At 34.8% G+C, this 17,293-nt stretch overlaps 1 protein-coding gene across 1 annotated transcript in view; it reads left to right on the forward strand.

Moving 5' to 3' along the window:
* The window catches only part of TENM4 (teneurin transmembrane protein 4), a 1,593,907-nt gene that overhangs the window by 646,606 nt on the left and 930,008 nt on the right, over positions 1-17,293 (forward strand). Inside the window, exon 5 of the mRNA XM_048933792.1 lies at positions 8,898-8,972. The gene's annotated coding sequence lies outside the window, so the exon portion shown is untranslated. The remainder of the gene's footprint in view (positions 1-8,897; positions 8,973-17,293) is intronic.

Below are 17,293 nucleotides of genomic sequence, written 5' to 3' on the forward strand. Positions count from 1 at the left end.
GTCATTTTTACTGTAATTGTCTAACATAATTTTGCTCAGTATTTTATTTTTACTGGAATGTTCATTGAAAATAGAACCATTAAATGTAGTGTAAACATTTCTGAATTGAGATGTTAACATTTAAAAATTGCCTCATTTCTTCTTAATGTGTTTTGCTGTTTTCCTTGCCTAATTATCATTCTTTTCAATATTTATGTTAACATGACCTTTCTCTGACTGAATAGCTGTAACTGCTTCTCAAGTACTTATAGCATCATGATTTTTAAATTAAATTACATTGTCGTAGAAGAGATTGCACAGAATAATGGAAAAAAAAAAAAAAAAAAGAACAAGTTTCTCTTAGTCCCAAAATCTGAAAGAAGTAATAATGTTTATTGGTTCACTCATCCAATTGATGCAACTGTACCAGAGGAAGTATGACTTTGTTTCTTGTTCATGATTAGAAACATTCTAGTAGATGTAATGCTAGTCAAAACTGTCACATTGACTAGCAGTGGAAGTTTGTTTAATGTTGTAAAATGTGTATTACTTTTATTTATTATACCTTCATCCTGCTGACAGAATTAATGTTACACCATGGATTCTGTTTGCCCAGGGGAACAGATCACAGCAATGTAGGCAGTAAGATTTGGCTCCGCATCTTGAGTTTTCAGGTCAATGTTGTATCATAGCTACAGCTTATTCTTTTGAAATCTGTGAGGTCTGTGGGTGCAGCATATGCATTAATAAGCAAATGCAGAATTCTTTTCTAAACATTGGGATTTGTTTACTTTGAATTTCTGCATGTCTTTCTGTTCAGCTTATCTGGAATTTATGAGTTAGGATCACAGTATCAGCTCAGTTTCACTATGAAAACTTCTCTTGTATACCCAGCTTCCCAAATGCTTTCTTCTTCTGCCCAGAAAATATGATAATTTTACCCTAGCCTTTCTTTCTCTTCATTGATTTGGAGCTGGCTTGAAAGCAAGAACACAATGAACTAAATGACAGGAATGATGTACATTAAGAGAGAAACAAGGAAGAAAGTAAAACACCCAAACCTGAATGAGATATAAAACTTTAACATTTTAATTTTTTAAAATTGGAAGATATTAACAAAATTAAAGAGTGTATAAGACTGAATGAGAACAATGCATGTCAAAAGACTGTGTAGAAAAGGGATATTGATGACAAAAGGAACTGAGAAACAGAAAAGGGAAAACCAGGTAGGTGTATTACTCTCTAAATCTGCTTGATATAAAAATGTGAAGTAGAAATAACAGACCTGCTAGCTAATTCAGTCAACAAGTTCATACAACTGAGTGCACAAATACTGCACAGCATAAAATTATGTTGAACTTCCTTCAAGTTCTTCTCTCTTTAAAGATGGTATGAACAAGATGGTCTGGAACAGTGATCATGTGGGAACTGGCTGAGGGAACTGGGACTGTTCAGTTTGGAAGAGGCTCAGAGGATACCTTATCACTCTCTACAACTCCCTGAAAGGAGGTTGTGGTGCAGTGGAGGTGGGCTTCTTCTCCCAAGTAACAGTGATGGGGCGAGAGGTAATGGACATAAGTTGTGTCAGGGGTTGTTCAGGTGTGATACTGGGAAAAAGCTCTTCTCAGAAAGAATGATGAGAATAGGAACAGGCTGCCTAGGGAGGTGGTGTCCCTGGAGGCATTCAAGAGCTGTGAAGATGTGGCGCTGAGGGAAATGTTTAGGGGGCATGGTGGAGATGAGTTGATGGTTCAATTAGATGTTCTTTGTGGCCCTTTCCAAATGTAATGATTATATGATTCTATGACTGGGGATATTTTAAAATCATAATTTCTTCAGAGCTATCTTAGAATGAGGTCTTTGGTGGAACTTGGGTGTTTTGATGACTTTGAGTTTTTCCTCTGCAAATGAAATACACACCCTTTCCTTTTGGATGACTTTCTTTTCCTTTCTGAGAATTTAGTGAATAAGGAGACAATAGGTGCAAGAAGATGCAAGAGGGAGCAGTATTTCAAGGCAAGCTGCTGTAAATTACTTGTATGCCTTACTCAGTTGCAGACTGTGAACACGAAAAAGGTAACAGGGAATGAACTTGTCCTGACAAGCAGATCTCTGATTGCCTAAAGTCAATAACACTAATGCAGCTTATCCACATTTCCCTTCTCCTTTTCACATTTGTTCAGATAAGCAGTAAACACATAGTTTCCACAGAGGATGTGCTAATGGCTGGTAAAACAGAGCTCAATCCAGAGCCCTGCACCTTCTGGGTGAGCAGCTAGAGTTAAAGAAGGCAGGGTCATAGCTGAGAGCTTTGGAAAAATAGCACAAAAAGAGGGGAAGGGAAAAACAGAGAGAGAAAGGGAGAATGCAATCATCTTTTTATGTGAAAAAATGTCAAACTGTCATGTTAGTTTCAGTCGAGCCTCTGAGTGCTAACGGTTGCCAGGGCAACTGTTGTGCCAAGCCTCGGTACTTATGTATTTTTTCCATTGATAATTGCTAATGTGAACAAGTGCTGGCTTGCACTTTACACCTGCCTGGCTTGTAAGTCTACCTTAATTGGATGTGCCAAGATTGAGGAAAAAGTAATCTGCCCTTTTAAGACAAGTGACAGGTAGATGAAGTGTTGCTTAGGCCTTTAGTGTAACAGTTTTGCTGACAAAATTAAAATGAATTGTTTCCCTTAGCGCACATATCCTGCCTTTGCTTACCAAATTGAGAGTTTAGGCTTCAAGGTTCATGTTAGGAAATCATGCTATAAAGCATTTTTGGGAAGATCTTGCTGCTGCTGGGTGAAATCTCCCTTTTACCCTCAGAGTTCAAAGCAAATTGCTGCAGCATGTTTCATTTTACATGAACATATGAAAACAGTCTTTCAAAGTGAAGGAGAGAAATGATTAAAAGGAAATAAATATTGCCACATTTGTGTATATATTTAATTTGTAGATGATTGTTAAATAAGTGTAAAGATTCTGTAAAGAAATGCCCTGTGGAATGAATAAGGAGTTATTTTAAAATTTTGGAGCTGATAACTTGTACCGCAACCTCAGAAGAGATGAGAGATTTTGTAGTAGTCAGTGTTTGAGTGTCATACTCAAGATATTTCATAGAATCGTAGGATCATATAATTGTTTTATTGGGAAGGGACCATTAAAAAGCCATCTACTTCAACTCCTCTACAATTAACAGAGACACCCATGGCCCTGTCAGGTACTCAGAGCCTCCTCCAGCGTGACCTTCAATGTCTCCAGGGCTGGGGCAGCCACCACATTTCTGGGCAACCTGTGCCAGTGCATCACTGCCCTTATTGTTAAAACCTCTTTGCTTATATCCAATAGAAATCTTTCCTGACTGAAAGAAATATCAGAATCTCAAAACTCTCTAAGAATAATTTCCCTGTTAAAAATAACGAAAACAAACAAACAACAAACAAACAAAAACAAAAACAAAAAAACAAAGACCCAAGAACCCAGGGGATCTTAGTCATGAATTTGTCCCAGACCATCACTTTCTTAATTGCATTTTCTCCCTGTTTTAAGCTGCCCTACAGAATTCTATGATGAGGGTCTAATTCCCTACTGAATCTTATAAGACTTCCATGCCAACTGTATAAAAGTTAGAAAGTTTTGTGGGACCTTTTATTTATTTACTTATTTATTTTTCCTGTTCTTAAGGAGATTACAGAGTTTCTATGCTCAGCTTGCATTTGCTTCTAAGAGCTGTGTCAGGCCTGGCCTGTTCCACTACTGACTGTATTCACTCTGTGTAACTGCATTTCTTTGATGTTGATTTCCCAGTGCTCTTAAATGAAGTTTACTGAAAGCAATATGCCAGAGAGAATTAACATATGAATAATACATAGTGCTTATTTTAGCACCTTTCATCAGAAGACCTCAAAGAACAGTACAAAAGATATGGGAGATTACCTTATGCCCATTTTATGATAGAATAAGCTGAAGTACATTGATATTTTATTATTTATCTAAAGCTTCACCATCAGTGAGGTAGTAATAGGAGAAAAAACATCCTACCTGACCAAAAGATTACTTCAGAATCAGACCTATTGGTAATTCTGATTGTATAATCAGTCTTCCTTTTGAGTAATAGCTAAGGTTTCAAATGTGTCTATTCCTGTGGGGTTGACTGAGGATTAAAAGACTGCAAGTGTAAGGCAGTGCACAACTTGCCAAGCTGTTTGGCAAGATAATAGCATTAAAAATGAAATTAACAAAATCCAAAATCTATTCTCATGTCCTTCATAAAGCACTGTAAACCCTAGATAGTGATTTCATGTCTGGAAACATAGTGGTCTCATAAGGATATTTTTTTGCTAAGATATTGAGAGTAAGAGTATAAAAGAGCCTTCTGAAACTGCACAGGAGAGCAAGAGATTTATAGCACCTTATTTAGGATTCTTTCAATCCGTGTTTTCAGTGATATTCATTTACTTATGTAATTTCCCCATAAGATAGACTCACGGGGCTAATTTTTGTCCTCACGTTTCTGGCTGGTCACACTTGCATAGAGATGAGAGAAGCTGGAGTACACAGCCGTAATTGTGGTTTTTAGAGTTGATAAGCCCCAACCTGAAATAAGGCATTAGCTTTATTAGTAGCTGCAGTATGCAGAAATCTGTGATTTCATGCTACCAGTTATTAATGCTGGTCAAGATTTAGGAGTCTATCAAAGTTTACCAAAGTATGAAGTAGAGTGCTTTCTTTTTTTTTCCATATCACACTTTCAAATATCATCAGAAAGAAATTTGATTCACTTTTCAGTGAAAAAAAATTGACCTACATTTTCAGCTTCACTGCTGAGTTGATTATAGAAGCATCTGTAATAGTGTTTATCTGCTAATGATTGTGACTAAACTGGATCAGCAAGAGTAGAATATGATTGACAACTGCAATGCAATACCAAATGTTAATCTGAATATAAAGAAAACTAGACTGGAAGTTTAATAAAGAAATTATTTCAGTTTGCAAAACAATCAGATAAGAAGCTATTATTATTTTAAATATTGATTATGAGAAAAAGCATGTTGGATACCTGGCATTGGTCACTGGTCCAATTTCATGATGTTAAAATGGCGCAGAATAGACATAATGTCATCCAGACTCCTCTTATACTTGGCTGGATGAATTTTCCTATATAACTTTGGCTAATGAGTAAAGAACTTGAAATACAGTTGAAAGTAATTTGCTCTGTATCCTGAAACAAACTTGTCAAAAATCTTAGTTGAAGATTTTCAAACATAGAACCACAGTAATATAAAGTCATAGGCCAAAAAATGGAAGAATGGATTTTTCCCCTATTGCCATGAAAGGTAAGTCATCCATTGTATTGGGTTTACTTGGTGAGCTTTTGATAACAGGAGGTCTGCAGGGGTGGCCTCTTTGAGAAACCTCCAGCACTGCCCCATGTCGGAGCAGAGCAGCTCCAGCTGCTCCAACAGGGACCTACTGCTGGGCAGAGCTCAGCCATGAGCAATGCTGGGAGTGCTTCTGGGAGAACAGATTGAAGGGAGGAAAACTGGTACACAACAACAGCTAGGAGAGAGGGGTGAGAAATAGGAGAGAAGCAACCCTGCATGCTTCTAGGTCAATGAAGAAGGAAGACAGGAGGTGCTCTTGATGTAGAGCAGAAGCTCCCTGCAGCTCAGGAGAGGCCCACGGTGGAGTAGTCTGTTCCCCTGCAGCCCATGGGCACCACAAGGAGCAGAACTCAAAGTGCAGCCATGGACAAGCCTATGGTGCAGCAGTGGATATGGCCTGGAGGAGATACAGCCCATGCAATCCCTGCTGGAGCAGGTCCCAGGTCTCTTTGAGACTTTTTGTACCCCTCTTTGGGGAGGGGGAGTAAGAGAGTGATGTGGTGGAATTCAGCTGCCTGTCATTGTGAAACCATCATATCCACATTGGAAGGTTCACCACCCAGAGTTGCACCCATGGTGAACAATGTGATGTATTGTGATGTATTCACTCCCTGATTGTTGTGTTGTGTTGGAGCTTCTGTTTTGACCCAGGACCTCATGGCAGGTACCGTTTTCTCATAATCAGTCATGGGAGACAGGAATTATACTGTGTTCAAAAGTGTGATCTAGGATTTATGGAAAAGAATCATTAAATGAAAACTTCATGCTTGCTGAATAAAACATGGCATATTTGTTTGCTCCTTTTTATTAATGCTACAGGATTTATCATGTATCACAGTCTGTCTTGAGTGAGCACCCTTTGATCTCTCACCTGTAAAATACTACATAATAGAACAATTCATATTGTTTCTTTCTGTGCAATGTAAAGACATATCAGTGAAATAACCTCTTTATATTCTACAATAAGTCTACTTGAGGGAAGGAAGGGGAATGGCTGAAGTTCAATTTGATAAGTTCAGACTCATAGAATTTCTAGGGTCCTTAAATACTGTCAGGTCAAACCTTCCTGTCATGGGCAGAGCTGCCACCCACCATTGGGCTGCCCAGGGCACCATCTTGTGCCTGACCTTGAGCTCCTCCAGGGATGGGGAACTCACTGCTTCTCTGCACAACAGTGCAGAGCCTTACTGTCTTCTGAGTAATAATTTCTTCCTAACATCTAACCTAGATCTCTTTTAGTTAGAACCATTCCCCCTTGTCCTATCAGACCATCTAAAAAGTCTATCTTCCTGCTTATAAGTTCTTTTTCTGGGTATTTAAATTCAGTCCCAAATTTAGGATTTGTTTTGTATGAAGATGATGTTATTATGGCATGCTTGCTTTTTTTATGTATATAATGGTTCATCCCTCCTTGAACTTATATGTATTGCGTGACTGGAATCTTCACTTAATTTTTCATCTTTTTCAACTCGAAGCCCAAGTCAAGAAATCAATTTTTCTCTGAATTAAAGAACTTAGTGAATTCTAAAATGCTTCTAAATTGTAAGCACCCATTTTACTAGTTAGATTTCGGAGGTTTTCACTAGTTAACTTTAAAATAAAGAAGTAGTAGTAGTGCGGGAAGTGTGAGAAGGAACTAAGAGCAAGTCAAATGAAAAAAATACTGTCACAGTAACAGAGAGAATATGTAAAGGTAGAAAATAAAGAAAGAATACCCCCTAGATTTGTGGATCATATTGATCCAATTCCTTCATTCACATGGAAACTGGAGTAGATTCACTGAAATCGGTGACGAAGAAAAGTGTGATTATTTCCTTTAGATAAAAAGCTCAGTTGCTTTGGCTTAATAAAATGCATCTTCCTCTTAGCTAAGCTCTCTAACTACCAGTATGTTGATCTGGAGCCATACTGAATGTAAAGTTATTTTATTTAAATTAACTTCTTTTAAATTTGAAATTTTTCATTAACCTGTAAAGAGATGAGAGCTCAAAATCATGCAATTCAATGTAATTCAAAGCAACTCAGCTGATAAGCTGTAATGCATAAAATCATTATAACTTCATCACATTCATACGTGTCTTCATGTCCTTGTTCTTACCTATGATTTGCATTAGGACAAAACAAATACTTTTCATGAAATTGGTTTTCTTGCTTACACATTTTCCTAAATGCTTCATCGCATCTTAGTAATGAATAAAAGAATTTAATTCAGTAACTATGTAAGTGTTTGTAGAAAGTCCAGTGCCCTCAAGAAAGAGGATGTATACATATACAATATTATACTGGTGATATTTTAGCATGTGACAGTCAGTATTCATACATGCAATGTAAATATGAAGAACTCTTAGTAACAACTTCAGACAAGTAAAATTTCATCAGATAAATTCACAAATTGAAGAGGAAAATTATATATGTATATATATACATATATATGTATATATATTTCCCTACTGAAGGAAGCATTTATTTCGGATCTACTTTCTCTCTTTGTGCATCTTAAAACTGAGCATGTAGGCAGATGTGTTTATGGTCCTCTTCATTTCTGCAGGCCTAGATCTGACAAGTGATTACCCATTGACTTATATTTAAGATATTTGTCCAATAGAGAAAGGGGTTAAATAATTAATCACGTTCCATCTTCCTTTGCACCTATATAAATCTCCAAAATAATCAAGGAACATAGTGTGTCAGATTTTTTTTTTTACCATCTCCTGTAATGGTTTGTCCCTGCTTGTTGCAGGGAACTTGGGGTAGATGACTTCTAGAGTACTTTCCAGCTCAAATCATTCTGTGTTTGTATAATTCTGTGGTTTAACAGTCTGTGAAGATGAAATAATATCAGAAGCTTTTTGTCTCTACTGTCCCACTCTATATCACCATATTAAATATACATATATATGCTTGTACATATTTATAAATGTGTATGTGTGTATATGTGTTAAATTTCCATTCTCAGATGGATGGAGTATCTTTGCTGTCTTAGTGCAAAATGAGATAGAAAGACTGAACAATCATAATTCAAGATATATTTTTTAATGCATCCATGTATATAGGGACAAGGTTTTTCCTCTGAGTGTGTATAACAGTAATTCATTGTTTTGGTCAAAGAAAGGGGGCTCACATATCTTATTATGATACAAATATATCCATGCACGTTGTAGTGAAATATAGTATATTTATATTTTATTTACTTTATTTATATTTTATTTATTATATTTATATAGTATAGTATATGTGTGAAAAACAGGTAAGAAGACTTGACAGGTAAATCAAAGATACAAGAAAAAGATTAGTTGCTAACAACTACTTGAATTAGTTATAGAAGATAGGCTTTCATTCATGTTGCATCATCTGCTCAGAATAGAAGTCATTAAATGATTCACATGATTACAATCTCCTCATAGAAAATACAATTTAACTCTTTCCTTTCGCTAGCACTGAGCACAACTTTAGTATTATTTTCTAATCCCAGAGTGATAGAAGAGAAGCATAGTTTTGGAAATTATGGGTCATTCTTCATTTTTTCTCTTTTTGTGTATTGCAGGTTGGATATAACTCTTGGCTCAAAGAAATGGTTTGTTCTCTGCTCCTGAGATATTGGTGAAAATCTGTAATTAAGGTAAGAATGTGATTACTTGAAATTTTGTACAATTTCTTAGTCTTGCAACCTTATCTAACTTGAAAATTAATTAAATTTTCTATTAATTTTAAATTAAATTTATTAATTTTAAATATTAATTTTAAATTAAAATTAAATTTAAACACTAAAATTCTGTGCTTATTTATTTATATTTCATTTTAAAACTCAAGTTTGTTTATGGTATTTTTAATGCCATAAGAATTTTGTTGTTACAGCAACTTATTTAGCTATAACAGCACTTGTGGGCTTTTTTTGTTTATTTGTTTGTTATCAGAGATGCCATCACAAATTTAAATTTTAGTAGCCTGTGGGAAGAGACTGCATTTCTACAGAAAGCAATTCTTTTTGTAAAGAAATTCACCCTGAAGGAATTGTAACAATACAGGATCTAACTGTGGAGTTTGAACACTCTACACTTGGCATAAAATTTTAAAATCAGCTATATAACATAGGACCTTCAACTAATTCAAAGAAAATAAGACTTAGGGGACTTAAGGGATTTACAATTTTTTATTCCCCTTTGTCCACAGCCCCCACCCCTGTTAAAAATAATTTAAGGATTGATCTGTAGGTTTGCATTATTTTCCACTGAGATGCCTTTTCTTATACAACTTAGATTTGAATATCTAATGTTCTTGTATTGAGAAAAAATTATACACTTCTTTCTGGAGGCATGGAATCATAAGCTTAAAGTTGCATCATTTTAAAGAAGAGTAGTGAACAAATACCAACAAACCCCAGCAGGAATTGATCTATTTTTTGTAAGTACTTTTGTGAATCCCTGCTCTAAGCAACAATGAATCAAATCAAATGACTAAATCTAAGATAAGCACAGAGTTGATGGCAGTCCAATACTTGGAAACAAATGGATTTATCAACATCTTCTGTTGTGTATGGTAGAATTATCTCCAGTGAGTACACTATGAAGACAATCTAACTGCTTGGTCTTCTGTGGAAGTCATCACATCTGTAGCTTGCAAGGAGTTGCTATGGAAAAATAAAGAAAACAAAAAGGAAAAAAAAAAAAAGAAAACAATGTGAAGAAGGATTACATATAATTATACATACACGTAATTAAAAATTCAGTACTCTTTTCTGAACATAAAGTATATAAGGGGATATCAAGGATTTGATCAAATCTTCACAGATGATTTGTCCTCACAGAACAGGGAATTGCTTGTCTGTTTTCAAGCAAATCTTGTAGATTTAATCTTTTCTGCAGCATAATTAATGAGCTCTGTGTTTTGCTGGCTGCTGTTACCTGAGATCACCTGTTCCTGGTAGTGCTGGCATGCTTATCACTGCTAAATTGAATCAGTGTCCAGTCACATGGTCATTAAGCTTTTGGCTTTAGTGTACAGCAACAATACTTTTATAAAAGTTTGGTGAAGAAGTCTGTAATGACTGTTCAATCACAAGCTGCTAAGTTTAAATGCATGTAAATATGTTCAAATGTGAGAAGTACATACTCTATATATAGTCTCTGAGTTGTGATCTGTATTGATAAGATCCTAGAACAAATTTGTTACAGTAAGTTGCAGACAGTTTCTGTATTTAATTATAAATTAAACCCTCAGTAATGCAGTAGAAGTGTTCTGATGATCTCCTTTGAATATTCTGTTAGGATGGTTAAAGACCTTTGGCAAGGAGCATGATGTATTTAAAAACTGATTCCAAGTATAGAGCAACATTTTCTGATTTTAGCATAAAACAACTATCTTAGCGAATGCATTTCTGTTATTTTATTATGTTATTGTGCTTAATTGTGTTGGTCACATTTCGTTAAATCTTGACACGTAACTAGACTTGATTGATGTAATTTGACAAATTACATCCAAGATCAAATCCAAACCTCTGCCTACATTTCAGGCGATGTTTCTACATTCCTGTGAGTGTGCAAAAGATCACTTCTTCTTGAACTAGATCTGGGACTCCTGAATTATCATCTCTTTGCAGGATTATGATATATGATAATTTATGTTTGCTGTGTGTTACTGGAAATGAGTTTTTGAGTGTGAATGAACCAAACTATTTCACTACTTGACTTTTTATGTGCAGTATAAAATCTTTACACTAACACACTATCAACTTATCATACTTCTATTACTAAGACTAAGCACCAACTTAAATCCACCATTTTTAAAATATAGCAGTTTATTTGTGCCAATAAACAGTCATTATAAAGACTTGCTCTGTAAGAAAGAGCTTGAGTGACAAACTATCACTATAACGAAAAATTGCAGCCAACTCTGCTCTGCAAGCTTATGTTTGGTAGGAACTAGAATGTGAATTCTGGAAGAACAAGAATGGAAAAAAAAAAAAAAAAAAAAAAAAAAAAAAAAGTGTTTTCAGTTGCAGGATAAGTCTTGGAACTGTTTCATTTTTGGTAAAACAATAACAAAAACCCACATTCCTGTTAGTAGGATGAGCTAGTGACACACTGGAGATTTATAAGATACTACTTACAAAGACTAGTTAGAAACTAATCTGAGTTAAATGGATTTAACCTCTGGGGTTTAAGCATAGTCCTGCCTGCCCACCTGAAACATCACATAGTACAATCATGCAGACTATGGCTGATTATTTCCTTAAAACCAGAGATCAAGTTAAACTTCCATTAAGAAGTAAATTGCTTCTGAATATGGAACAGAGTCAGAATTACAAAATTAAAACAACACGCAACGTATGTTTTCTTAGAGTATAACCTATGCAATTTTGCATGAACCGGAAAGCGTATGTTAATACTGCTAGTAATAAATCCATCTATTTTAGTGGAGCTATAGTTAGTGCATGTCATTCAGGTACTATCAGAGGAACAGAAGTGTCCTCTTCTGGGAACGTATTGTTAGAATATATCTGTCACTGAATGCCATCTGGTCTATTACAAAACAAACTATCTCTTCAGAGATATCTATTCTTAGTTCTTAAGGAGGCTGATGAGTCCTTTGACAGAATAGGACAATATGACAGAGGAAATAAACCTATCAGATGCACAAAGACTTCTAAGATTTTTTTCTAAAGGTCATCTCCTGTAGTTGTCTGAATTAAATTACCCTGAACTACTTCAGAAGTCTTGTCATCACAGTGACTTTAGAATATGGCTATGTTTTATTTATCTCAGCTAAAAAGTAAGAAAGGAACTTTTCTGGATGTGCATGATAACATCCAACACAATGTTTTTTGCTGTACAGGAAGCTATCACACTCGAATCATTATCTGTCCATCAAAAAAGTTATTCTCATATTCACACTTTTTAGGATCACATTATGGATATCATTAGCGTAATGCAAGGAGTCTCCCCTAATTATAATATTCTTAAATTAGGGCCAAAACATTTATTGACACTGTGCTCTGTGAAATTAAGTAGCCTCTCTTTCAACAGTTTTCCAAATGCTAATTTTGACCCAAGGGAGATGGGCAGGATACGGTGTCATGGTCCTTCCCAGACCAGTCTACAGCAGAGACTGTGTGTACAGATTAAATTGTGATGAGTTGCCAAGGAAAATGAAGATAGACCCATTCTACATGAAAGAGTGCATTTTATTTGAAATCCAGAAGCTCCACAAAATCATGTTTACTTTTGCTTCAGAATCATTCCAAAATTCAAGAAAAAGAAGAGAATTTTATGTGAAATGAACATGTATTAGTATTGAGTGAAATCGATATTAAAAAAAAAAAAAGAAAGGAAACATTAAAAACAATTATGTTTTGTCAAAAGCCATTTTGACTCAGTTGAGGTGCTCTCAGAATCTCTGAGAACACTGAATTTCTCTAAAAATTTCACCAGACTTTCTCCAAAAAAATTCTGAGGAGCAGAATTTGTTCTGTATTTGACTGTTCAAGAACTTTCTTACCAATACATTCATAAGTTCGTTTTTAAATTCTGGTTGCAAGTCATTTTCTTCCTAAATTATAGAGGCACTGGGAGGCCCTTGTAGTGGATGAGTACTGAAGGATTGGCTTTCAAGTGACTGGAAGCCAGGACTAACCCAACTAGTTTATGGCTTTGCGCAAAGAAGTTGGTTGCCTAGGCTCTTTCAAAGTAACAAAAGAGAGAGTTTAAGTCTTTGGCATACTAAAACATTTAAGTAAGACAGTCATTTTTTCAAAAAGCATGAAGCAGATGGTCAAGCCAATCCCTTATTCAGAAATCTTTCAGGCACACTGTAGGTGATTCAAATTCATTTTCTTGTTTCTTGCTGATTAAGAAGGAACTAGTGAGCTACAATGGGGGGCAGATTACAGCCAGAGTAGGGAAAGGGCTTGGGGGTTTATGATGTTGTTTGCATTGCTGTTGGTCGTGGCTGTTTTTTGAATTGTTTTTCCTGTGTAACTTGATGGCTAGTATCAGAAATGATGCTATCAGCTGTGGCAGGACAATGATCAAGCTTGAGGGCTTTTAAAATAGAACTAAAAGAAGTTACCTCCAGAAAAACAACATTGTTTAATGGTGGTGTGATAAAATCAGAGAGCATGACAAATTAACTAGTGGATCACCAATCCAGCTGACTGGAGCAGGTCTATCATTATTTCTTCCAATGCTAAATGTCTATGTCATGACTTTCTAGCAGTATCAGGAACTGAATTTTGCAACCCATTTTGTCCCTTCTATTTTCCTCTGTTCATTATAAAGCAGTAGTGTTACGAATAAATAAATAGATGGCTTAATTATGATAATTGTTGTTTGTTCTGTATATATTTAGCATGTTAGCTAATATACCAAATCACAGTATATGTACAATGGCATTGACGTCCTTGCATTTCATATGACTTTTTGTATAGATGAGGGACATTCATTGATTATATTATACTGAGATGTGCTGTGTTCATTGTTCTATGTGCAATTCAAAAGTTTTCTTTAGTGTACTTCCCAAAGGATTTTTTGTTATGTTTTCTTTTCACAGTCTTTGTTCATACTCTAATTAAGTTTTGATGATAGCTTCAGTTATAATTTTCTATACTAAACTAGGCACAGAGAATGAGAGTATCAGATCAATATCTGGAACTTGATTTATAGAACCATAGAATCATAGAATCATAGAATGACTTTTGTTGGAAGGGACCATAATGATCATTTAGTTCCACCCTCTCTGCTATTAACAGTGTTGCCAGACACTAAATCAGGTTTCCTAGGGCCCCATGCAATCTGGCCTTAGGCACCTCGGGATGGGGTATCCACAACCTCCCTGTGCAGCCTGTGCTAGTTCCTCACCCCCTCTCTGAGTAAAGAATTTCCTCCTAATATCTAATATCTCTTTTTTGGTTTAAAATGTTTTCGCTAGTTCTATCACTGTAAGACAGTCTAAAAAGTCGCTCCCCCTTCTGCTTCTAAGTTCCTTTTAAGTACTGGAAGGCCATAATGAGGTCTCCCCAAAGTCTTCTCAAAGCTAAACAAGCCCAGCTCCCTTTCTTCAAAAGAGAAGTGCTCTGGTCCTTTCAGTCCTTTGATCATCTTTGTGACCCTCTTTTTTTTTCTTTTTTTCTTTTTTTTTTAAAGTTATAACAATGTACTGAGTTACCTGCTACAAAAGAGAGAAATCTAACACTACTATTGCCTGATAAAAAAATCAGATTTCTAAGGCTCATTTATTTTTTGGTGTCTTTGTGGTGTGGCAGAAAAAGGTGGTGACTGCAGTTAAAGGGAAGCTCCCTGATGTAGTGGGTGGCAACACTGCCCACAGCAGGTGGCTGGAACTAGATGATCTTTAAGATCTCTTCCAAACCAAACCATTTCACAATTCTGTGAACATATACAATGCAGCTCATAAACATTATTTCTTTCGCAAAAATGTCTTATCTATTTTTTAATTTCTTTAAAGGACAGATTCTTCCTGACTAATGATTTTGATATTTCTTTATTACTTATAATACTTGCATGATGGTAAAGAGGACGAATAATTTCACTCTGACAGATGATAGGTTTCAGGATATCTTGCATACTGCAAAGCAGAGTACTCCAAAGCTATTTTCAAGATAGCTGAAAGTACAAGCTCATCTTCATACTGGACCCATATAAATTTTTTTATGATTTTGTCTTTGAACTGAATTCCTATGAAAGTTTGAGCTGGAAACTCTAGGTTCAATAATTAAAAATTCTTATGAGATCTCACTGAGCTTCTCTTCACTTCTTTTCGATATTTGTGGAGTATTTCTGCTAAAATTCTTTGCCATTCTTTGTCTGCAGCTGCATCAGAAGTTCTCCTATGTATCAGTGCCTGATGTTCATTAGCATCCACCAGATTATCGTTGCTTCTACAGATGCACTTAGCATTCAAATAAAGATCCAACAATTTGCAAACCCGAGCTTCTTTTAGCCTTTATTAATGATTTATACAAATGACTTAATCTGATTGAGAGAATGCTTTATTTGCTTTTTTAAAAAATTAAATTATTATTATGGTAAAGGGAATTTTTAAGATGTTGTCATATTATTTACTGTGTGAATTTTATACAAATATGTATTCGCTCTTACTTTTTCCATTTTCAGTATCTATCAAGGAAAATGTGAAATAATAATTTCCTTACTTATAATTAAGATTACACATCACATTTACACTATTGTGCTTCATACAGTTTACTTATATGTAAAAACATTTACAATATATTTTATATATATTTATATCTTATTATATTATAAGCATATAATAGATAATAGATAATATAGTATTACAGTATGTTAAAAATATATTAATATTATATTAATTATATTGTATATTGTAATATATATATATGCAAATAATATTGTGTTCTGAGGGGGAAATTTCAAATCTGTATATATGCACTCTCTATTTGATCACTTGAAATTATTGTGCCACAAAAGTATGAGTAAATTAAATATGATGTCAAAATTTGTATAAATTCCGTTTAGCAATCTACTGCAAAGCAAAACCACTGTGCAATTATACTGCAATTACAAGCTAATTGCATAGATATTACATCATCTGCATTTAACTTATATCGTCTTTTTCCAAATTACAGTGATTAACCTTGCAGCTTCTAAGTTTTCCCTTGAATGAGAAAAAAATACATAGCCTTATTTAGTCATTTTTATGCTCTTACGTTTGCTTCATATAAAAATCTTACATAAAATACTGAGGCAGCATCATTTCTCTAGCTAATTTAAAATGAGAATTCCTTAAAGATAGTACCTGTATTCCACAATAATAATAACAATGTTTCTTATTAGGAAATAACATCTAACTGGCAAGACAGAAAAAAAAATGTACAGTTATGTATATAAAGAACAGCTATAAAAAGGTAGATTAGCTTTTACACCTGGAATTAAGCTTTCTCTGCAGTATACCAGACTTTCTATGAGTTAAAACTCAGGTTTGATTTCATCTCTCCTAACTTTAGATAAATGAAATTGAATATAGTGCAGTGACTGGCTTCATTTTCTGTAGAGAGAACTTCACTAGTTTACATTATCTTGTGTATTGCAGCAATGGTTTTCCCAGTGCCTATTGGCTTCCAGACCCATTGGGTGGCAGAAGACAATTCTTTCCCATTATCCTGTCCTGTGAACTAAGAAGACCATTATGCCCATACAATAATATAGTTATTCACGAGTCAGAAAGAAGCACAACCTTTTTTTCTTTCCTTTTTTTTTTTTTTTTTTTTTTTCTTACAATCAGTGCATATTATCTGTATCTTAGGATTTTATACTGACAATGTAATAATAGAATTTGAATGTTTATGACTTTGCCAATAATATGAAACATTGGTCTTTATTCAAGAGTATGTGTTCAAATTTGTCTGCCAGTGGAGTTCTGAAGCATTTTTCTGTTTTCAAATCTGTGTGCACAAGGAAAATTGAAGCCTGATATCTTATTTACAGAAATATTCATTATTATGCATGTTATTATTGTTGCTCAAATGTGCTAAATACTGCACATAAAACAAAGTGCAGGCCTTGCCTAGAAAATGATTAAGCTAAAATAGAAATTACAAGTGCATGAAAAGAAAAGCACACATGGGAAAGGAAGCAGTGAAGCAATCCTGGTTAACAAGTAATGCAGCATTTTAAGAATTCATTACCTCTAATATTATGGAAGTCAGAATTTCTGTATCTATTTTTTTTTAGAGTCTCCATTAGTATTTTACAGTAATAAAATTTCTTTTTTTTAAATTAGCCTGAAACATCAAATTTTCTGAATCATCTTTTGCATTGCCCTTCAGAAGAACCACACTATCTCTTAAGTGGAAAAATTTAAAAAAAGGATGCAAGAAGTTTTGTATCTTCATGCTGTCATGAAAACTGGAAAGTGCAACCATGAATGGTGTACAGCCCTTCACTTCAT

The sequence above is a fragment of the Lagopus muta genome, chromosome 1 (genome assembly GCF_023343835.1).
Source record: "Lagopus muta isolate bLagMut1 chromosome 1, bLagMut1 primary, whole genome shotgun sequence".
Taxonomy (NCBI): Eukaryota; Metazoa; Chordata; class Aves; order Galliformes; family Phasianidae; genus Lagopus; species Lagopus muta.